We start from the raw sequence: 9,850 nt of genomic DNA on the forward strand, positions 1-9,850 counted from the left end.
GCTGGTGCGATCTCCTGAACGCTGTCTGATGGTAGAGCTAAATCGTACTCATCGTGACCGCGTGACGCACAAGGCAGAGGCTCGAATCCGTCGAAGATCAAGTCTCCGTGGATATCGGCCGTGTAGTTTAAGCTTCCAAACCTGACCTAATGCCAGGGGCGTAACTTTCAATCTGCTCCAGATGGCCAAGCGAATTGGCCCGCAGTGCAAAGCCGCCGAATACAAAAATCTGTCCGGGGAGAAAAGTCTCACCGTGGACTGCATTGCCATCGATGATACTAGGAGCCATCAATCCTAATGGTGATGACACAGAGGAACTCTCAATGAAAGCACCAATGTCGGTGTCAAAACCGGCGGATCTCGGGTAGGGGGTCCCGAACTGTGCGTCTAAGGCGGATGGTAACAGGAGGCAGGGGACACGATGTTTTACCCGGGTTCGGGCCCTCTTGATGGAGGTAAAACCCTACGTCCTGCTTGATTAATATTGATGATATGGGTAGTACAAGAGTAGATCTACCACGAGGTCAGAGAGGCTAAACCCTAGAAGCTAGCCTATGGTATGATTGTATGTTGTCCTACGGACTAAAACCCTCTGATTTATATAGACACCGGAGAGGTTAGGGTTACCCAAGGTCGTTTACAAAGGAGGCGATAAACATATCTGTATTGCCTAGCTTGCCTTCCACGCCAAGTAGAGTCCCATCCGGACACGAGACGAAGTCTTCAATCTTGCATCTTCATAGTCTAACAGCCCGGCCAAAGGATATAGTCCGGCTGTCTGGAGACCCCCTTATCCAGGACTCCCTTAGCTAAGACAAAATTGACATTTATTTCGGCCTGCTAGAGGCCCGTGGGCCATTTCCATTTATATGGCCCTATCGAGCTTTTGGCCTGTTAACGACATGCTAAGGGCCGTTGTTACGGTGGGCCACATCATTTGGGATACACTAAATATTATTTTGACCAACCCAATTAAGACCCGCTTTGACTACACATGTTTGTTTGTTTGTATGGTGTCCAGGAAATGTTTGGGCGTGTTGGCCCCCGTTTCAATGATATAGCATATTCAAAGAATTATCCTACTCCATACTATTGCCTGTAAAAAACATACACTATACAATAAAAAGACTAAGGCATAGAAGTGTAGAATAATCATACACTATACAATAAAGAAATTACAGACGAATATACCCACTGGGCATTATAGTTCGGCACCAGTGATAATAAAGCGTACACAAACAGCAAATTACATACACTGGACAAATAAAGCTCATACATCGTGGACGTGCATCAACAGAACTTACCATTTGAACTATAATCTCTTTAGAAAATAGGATTGGCCAGATTCAAATAGCAAAAATTTCAGTCTGCAAAATCTCCAATTCCTTCATGGTTACCTCACTGTCTCGTTTCATTTTTTTGACTCCTGCATCTAATACATGCAAGTCTAGTCTCAACTTGTTGATTGCACATTGAGAATCATGTACACGTTGTCTTGCCACCTCTAGTTGATTCTCGAGAACATCAGCACATTCCAATTCCAATCCATAATCATTTGGTAACGGCCATGCCGCACTGCTCGCAGATCTTTGTGTTGATGTCACTTCATCCTGAAATGTTTCTGTAAGTAGACATTACTAGGGCAAAAATATAGTTACAACAGTGAAGCGAGCAAGACAAACTATTTTGTACATGGCAAAACAGGACTAACAGTAATGTTACATGTCATGAAGCATAAGTAGGTGATATTTTAAAAATTACAAAAATGGTAGTGTGTGCAGCCCGCATACAGAAATCTCTCTTAGCTCACCTATGCAATCATTAGCCTAGTATAAACTAGATTGTGAGCCTCATGCAGTAATAGTTGGTTAATAGACTTCAAAGCTTTAGGCACACTTTAGCAGAGTAATTAAACGGTAAGGCCTTCAATTATGTGAACTAATAGTTATACAAGTACCCAACATCAGGCATCATTGTTTGGGCATCTCATTAACTGAGGACAAATAAAGCAATTGAGAAGAGCAATTTAACTATGCCTGAAACAAACAAGCAATTGAACAGTTGAGTTGGATACAATGACTTACCTTAACTATTTGAGCAGGCTCAGTGCTGCTCCTCCTTCTCTTGCAAGGCTCCTTCCTAACATATTGTACTTGGAAATCCTCAATCTTATCATCATTGCACCCCCTCTGCAAGGTGACACAAACTAGTTACTCATCTCCTTGGAAGATAAATATGGATACTTTCCAGTCTATGAACAAAACAAAAGGATGAGATTATAACAAAACAACACCACATAATGAAACATGCCACATCTCTTGCACACAATGAAATGAGCATTTACTATGTGTGCACTATGTAAAAACTAGGCATACCTTCGAACTAGATCTTCAGGTACTCTTGGAGAGCCTACTATAGTGTACAACCAAACCTTTATGTCACCTATGAGTTAGACAAGTCCCCACTATAGTAGCCCTTAGTGTTTAAATTGTTGACAACCTCTATTAGAGTTTTAGGTCAAGAACAACAAGTAATCAAAGCAAACAGTCCTAGTATGGTTGGCTAATACAAACATGCAATTGAATAGATGTGTGAGCAAATCTTACATATCAAGAAAAGAAGCAAAGAAGGAGGCTTAAAGACCATCACTTGACTAACAAGATTTAAGGGGAATTTAAACATCACGTGCAACGTATGAACTAACATAAACATTGCATATTCCAAATTCTATAATGAAATGCACATGTATTAGGTTATGCCATGTATGATGATGCCTAAATGTACACTATAGCAGGCAGGAGTGATTCATAATTGCACATACAATTGAATTGCAGGTTAAGGGCTAGTTCTATTCCGCCTTTTCAGGGCTTATTGTCAAAATAAGCCATAAAAGATGTAAAGAAGTCATTTTTGTGTTATGGGCTCGGGCTTAACTTATTTCGCTTTGGAGGGGGGTGTTTCGGGTAGAAGCTCACTAAAAATTGAAGGCAATGGGAATAGTGAAATGACTCTGTTGTCTGCCTATATTACACTCAAAATGCCACTACTCACGCCCACGTCACACCTGACACTCAAGTAAAAACAGAAAGCAGAAGTGCTCCCTGGGTGATTTCGGTAATTAATGTCAACAAATCTTTTGTTAGACTAATATTTCCATCTAGTATATTTCAGAAAGATCAACAAAGGCGTGGCACGGACAAGAGGATGTGGAACCCCTTCAAGATGCTAAGGACAAAGGTTGGCAAAAGCTGAAGACTCCTCATTTCTATTTTAGTGATCCAAGATCACATTGAGTCCATAGGAAAAGCCAATACTATTAAAAGGGGATGAGGTGTTGCTTAATGGTCTACTTGCTCAAAGTGCTGAGTGATATTCTCCAAAACCCTCAACAACTTTCTCAATTCCAAATATGTCCTAAACCTAAAGTCAAACTCGGCCCCACCGATTAGATTCATCCGGCGCCACCGAGTTCACTTGACATAGCCACTGCCATAAACCCTAATCAATTCGATCTCACCGATAGGATCCCGGTCTCACCGAGATGTCCTTGCAAACTCTCTATTGCCTGTTGCAATTATTTCGGTCTCACCGAAATATATAATTGGCCTCACCGAGTTTGCCTTCCCAACTCTCTATTTGCTTATTACTGAAATCGGTCTCGCTGAGTTTATGTAATCGGTCAAACCAAGATGAGGTTTTGCCTAAACCCTAGCACATCGGTCCCACTGAGTTCATCATGTCAGTCCCACCGAGAATCCTAACGTTCACATTTTGAACTGAATCGGTCTCACTGAGTTTACCTATTTGGTCTGACCGAGTTGGATCAAATGTGTTTAATTGTTAAATTTTGTGTGGAGGCTATATATACCTGCCCCCTATTCTCTATTCAAGAGAGAGGCATCAGAATGTGCCTACACTTCCACTACCTGTTTTCTAAGAGAGAACCACCTACTCATGTGTTGAGACCAAGACATTCCAATCCAACCACAAGAATCTTGATCTCTAGGCTTCCCCAAGTTGCTTTCCAGTCAAATCATCTTCCTAACATAGCCAAATCTGCGAGAGAGAGTTGAGTGTTGGGGAGACTATCATTTGAAGCACAAGAGCAAGGAGTTCATCATCAACACACCATCTATTACCTTTTGGAGAGTGGTGTCTCCTAGATTGGTTAGGTGTCACTTGGGAGCCTCTGTCAAGATTGTGGAGTTGAACCAAGGAGTTTGTAAGGGCAAGGAGATCTACCCAAGTGAGGCAAGTTCTTCATGGGCGATGGCCATGGTGGGATAGACAAGGTTGCTTCTTCATGGACCCTTCATGGGTGGAGCCCTCCGTGGACTCGTGCAACCGTTACCCTTCGTGGGTTGAAGTCTCCACCAACGTGGATGTACGATAGCACCACCTATCGGAACCACGCCAAAAATCTTCGTGTCCTCAATTGCGTTTGCACACTCCAATCCCATCCTTTTACTTTCTTACAACTTGCATGATTTACTTTCCTCTTCTCATATACTCTTGCCATGCTTGCTTTAAATGTATTGTGAATGCTTAAACTTGTGCTAAAACTCCACCTCAACTTGAAGAACTTCAAAACTACTACTTTTGCTTGTTGAGGGTCTAATCACCCCCTCTAGACACCTCTTCTCGATCCTTTCAATTAGTATCAGAGAATTGGTCTCCATTGCTTTGGTTTAATCACCATTGGAGGAAGATGGATGAGTCTACGATGGGTAGTTTTAGACGTAGAGTGCCTATGCTTGATGGAGAGTTCTATAACGCTTGGAAAAATGAGATGCTTGAGATTTTCAATGAATATCACCTGAACAAGTACATTACTAGCCCTTGTGCACCCCTTGTTGATCCATTGCATCCTACCCCCCGATGAGTCTATTGACATGATCCGCAATCTTAGAACTATCAATCTTATCATTAGAGGATTGCCTAGAAATTTGATTGTATGCTTGCCTACTCTTGAATATGCTCACACCATATGGAGATTTCTTGAGGAATGGTTTCCAAACTTTTCCTTGAAAAATCTAGATGTGATTCTTCAAAAGTCCATAGATTTTCATAAAATGAAACCTAATGATCCTAAATTTGATGATTGTCCATTTGAGCTTCGTGGCCTCACGCGTGCCAAAGGAGAAGTTGGAGTCATTAGTAGCATTATCTCTCAAGTCATTAGAATTCATAAAGATGCACATTGCCATGGTCATACATCTAATGAAACACTCTCTCTAGGTGATGATCAATCACAAGACAATGTTGAACATGGATATTATGATGAGGATGATGATAGTGACTTTTATCTCGATGAGTCTATGAGACACTTTGGTTTTATGGCTAACCTTCGCGGCTATATGGCTGGAGGAAAGGAATGGGTTCTTGATAGTGGATGTACCGATCACATGACCAGAGACAAGGATATGTTCCGTGAGCTAGCTGAAAATGATGGCCCTCGAAAGTATGTCACCTTTGGTGATAACTCTAAGGTAAGGTGGTTGGCCTTGGTAAGGTGGCCATCTCACATGACAGCTCCATCCAAAATGTTATGCTCGTTGAATCTCTTGGCTATAATTTACTTTCTGTATCTAGACTAGCTGACTTTGGTTTCAATGTCCTATTTACCGAAGTAGATTGCCAAGTGTTTCGAAGAGATAATCATAATATGGCCTTTACCGGTATACATAGATGTGATCTATATATTCTAGATTTCTCTAAAAAGGTGATAACCCACAAGTATAAGGGATCACAATAGTTTTCGAGGGTAGAGTATTCAACCCAAATTTATTGATTCGACACAAGGGGAGCCAAAGATTATTCTCAAGTATTAGCAGATGAGTTGTCAATTCAACCACACCTGGAAAACTTAATATCTGCAACAAAGTATTTAGTAGCAAAGTAATATGGAAGTAACAATAACGGTGGCAAAGGCAATAGTATTGGTTTTGTAGTGATTGTAACAGTGGCAATGGTAAAGTAACTAAGAAAATATCAATATGTGAAAAGCTCGTAGACAATGGATCAGTGATGGATAATTATGTCGGATGTGATTCCTCATGCAACAGTTATGGCATAGGATGACACAGAACTAGCTCCAGTTCATCAATGTAATGTAGGCATGTATTCCGAATATAGTCATACGTGCTTATGGAAAAGAACTTGCATGACATCTTTTGTCCTACCCTCCCGTGGCAGCGGGGTCCTATTGGAAACTAAGGGTTATTAAGGCCTCCTTTTAATAGAGTACCAGACCAAAGCATTAACACTTAGTGAACACACGAACTCCTCAAACTACGGTCATCACTGGTAAGTATCCCGATTATTGTCACTTCGGGGTTAATGGATCATAACACATAATAGGTGACTATAGACTTGCAAGATAGGATCAAGAACTCACATATATTCATCAAAGCATAATAAGTTCAGATCTGAAATCATGGCACTCGGGCCCTAGTGACAAGCATTAAGCATAGCAAAGTCATAGCAACATCAATCTCAGAACATAATGGATACTAGGGATCAAATCCTAACAGAACTAACTCGATTACATGATAAATCTCATCCAACATATCACCATCCAGCAAGCATACGATGGAATTACTCACGCATGGTGGTGAGCATCATGAAATTGGTGATGGAGGAAGGTTGATGATGACGATGGCGACGGATTCCCCTCTCCGGAGCCCCGAACGGACTCCAGATCAGCCCTCCCGAGAGATATTAGGGCTTGGCGGCAGCTCCGTATTGTAACACATGATGAATCCTTCTCTCTGATTTTTTTCTGCCCAAACGTGAATATATAGAGTTGGAGTTGATGTCGGTGGAGCACCAGGGGGCCCACGAGGCAAGGGGGCACGCCCAAGGGAGGTAGGCGCGCCCCCACCCTCGTGGACAGGGTGTTGGCCCCCTGACCTTGATTCTTTCGCCAGTATTTTTTATATATGCCAAAAATATTCTCAGTTGATTTTCTGGTCATTCCGAGAACTTTTATTTCTGCACAAAAATAACACCATGGCAATTCTGCTGAAAATAGCGTCAGTGCGGGTTAGTTCCATTCAAATCATGCAAGTTAGAGTCCAAAACAAGGGGCAGAAGTGTTTGGAAAAGTAGATACGTTGGAGACGTATCAACTCCCCCAAGCTTAAACCTTTGCTTCTCCTCAAGCAATTCAGTTGACAAACTGAAAGTGATAAAGAAAAACTTTTACAAACTCTGTTTGCTCTTGTGGTTGTAAATATGTAAAGCCAGCATTCAAGCTTTCAGCAAAGATTATGAACTAACCATATTCACAATAACATTTAGGTCTCATGTTTACTCATATCAATGGCATAATCAACTAGCGAGCAATAATAACAAATCTCGGATGACAACACTTTCTGAAGAAAATCATAATATGATATAACAAGATGGTATCTCGGTAGCCCTTTCTGAGACTGCAAATCATAAATGCAGAACACCTCTGAAGATCAAGGACTGACTGGAAATTGTAATTCATGGTCAAAGAGATCCAACCACAGTCATACTAAATGTAAACTAATAGTAATGCATGCAAATGATAGCGGTGCTCTCTAACTAGTGCTTTTTAGTAAGAGGATGATGAATCAACATAAAAGTAAATAGATAGGCCCTTCGTAGAGGGAAGCGGGGATTTGTAGAGGTGCTAGAGCAAAGTTTGAAAATAGAGAGGAATAATATTTTGAGCGGTATACTTTCATTGTCAACATAACAACCGAGAGATCTCGATATCTTCCATGCTACACACATTATAGGCGGTTCCCAAATAGAATGGTAAAGTTTATACTCCCCCACCACCAACAAGCATCAATCCATGGCTTGCCCGAAACAATGGGTGCCTCCAACTAACAACAATCCTGGGGGAGTTTTGTTTGCAATTATTTTGATTTGATTTGAGCATGGGACTGGGGATCCCGGTTACCAGCCATTTTCTCGTGAATGGGGAGCGGTGTCCACTCCTCTTGGGAATAACCCGCCTAGCATGGAAGATATAGAAATCCCTAGTTGATACATGAGCTATTCGAGCATACAAAAACAGAATTTGATTTGAAGGTTTAGAGTTTGGTACATACAAATTTACTTGGAACGACAGGTAAATACAACATATAGGAAGGTATGGTGGACTCATATGGAATAACTTTTGGGGTTTATGGAAGTGGATGCACAAGCAGTATTCCCGCTTAGTACAAGTGAAGGCTAGAAAGAGACTCACTACTAGGGAAAGGCTTATACATAGAAGTTTATCAGTAGCGCGTGTTAAGGACCCCCACGCTACTGATAAGTACCACTAGTGTCGGAGTAATGGGCCATGGGTAGGCTAACCCGAGTCCCTGAACCTTTCAAGACATCAGGGCAGGCTGTGCCCCTCAAGACCCCAGGACGAAGAGCCGCCTTCTGAGAAGTTGGTAGCAAGGCAACCGACTGCCCACTCACGGCCGAGTCCCAGGGACAACTTCAGGATGAGCCGACTCCTGACTGACGACTTCCAGAGAAGCCGGCTTTGGGGAGTCGGCCCGCGACTCCAACAAACCCCATGCCCTCATCAAGAGGGACGGGACGGGGAGTGGCTACAGTAAAGCCCACTCCCACCCCTTTCCAGAAGCAGGCATGGCCACAGTACGCCGTACCCGTGGAGATCTCCGTCCGGCGCAGCACTGTTGCCATGCCGGCCTTGACATCAGCACCAGTGGGCAGAATCCTGCACCCACGATGGCTTGTCTGTACAACCCTAGGGCGGCGGGCCCCACCAGTTAGTGGGAGTCCAGAAGACGGCGAGAGCATCACCAGTCGGACCCATTGGTAGTCGGCCCCCGAGAGTCGGCCAGCCCCTCCCTCGGGGCCCACGCGCCATTAACTAGATATGACGGGGAGTGGCAATAGTGATCGCCTGCCAAGCGGCGGGGCTGTTGCCACGACCCCATGACTAAGCCCGCGTCATTAGAAGCACAGCTACAGTAATCAGCAGCCACCAAGACCCGCCAACGGCGGACACGGCCTGTCGGCGCCGTACCGGACCAGTCGGCGGGTCCCGCCAGTTGGCGGGCCCTAGCAGCCGGCGGAGAAGACGGAGGCCGGAGAAACTGACGGCTGGGCCCGCGCCCGGCCGGATTACCGTTGTACCGCTGGGGGGTAGGCCTATATAAACCCCCCAGGGCACCCATGCAAAGGGTTCGAATCCATTAGCACTAGACCAGACCATATATGAAGGAGAAAGCTAGCCTAGCCTTCTCCAACCTCCAGGAAACAGCTCAAGGAGCAACCGTGTACACGCTTTGCCATAGTGATCATGCAGAGACCCCGCAGAGCAGCAGTAGGGGGTATTATCTCCCTGGAGAGCCCCGAAGCTGGGTAAGATTCGCCGGCGTGCATGCCTTCGCCTTATCCCGTTTCCAGGCACCGGCGACGTTCTACTCGCCCCCACCATGATAAGCCATCCCTTGGCATATGTCGCACCCAACCCCCGACATTTGGCGCCCACCGTGGGGCTCGGTGCACCATCGTCCGGAGACCTGTTCTGGACGGGAACCCTTTTCCTCCCTGGCGAGCGCAGCCAGCCCGGCACGCCAGACAGAGTTTGCACCGACGCGCTGCACGGCGCTGAGATCGCCTGCGCAGCCGGCTGCCTCACCGACGAGCCTGCATTCGACGCAGGCACGGGCGGCCCTGAGAGCCTCCTCGTGGGTCTCCTTGACCAACTCCACGTCACCGGCGAGCCTGCCGTGGACTTGGAGTCTGTAGGCTCCACCGACCCGATGCTGGTCGACTCAGACACCGCGTCGCTCGATGCGTTCCCCACCAACGTGGTGGTCTATGATGAGCCGCTCCCTCGTGTGGA

Source organism: Triticum dicoccoides, chromosome 5A (genome assembly GCF_002162155.2).
Source record: "Triticum dicoccoides isolate Atlit2015 ecotype Zavitan chromosome 5A, WEW_v2.0, whole genome shotgun sequence".
NCBI lineage: Eukaryota > Viridiplantae > Streptophyta > Magnoliopsida > Poales > Poaceae > Triticum > Triticum dicoccoides.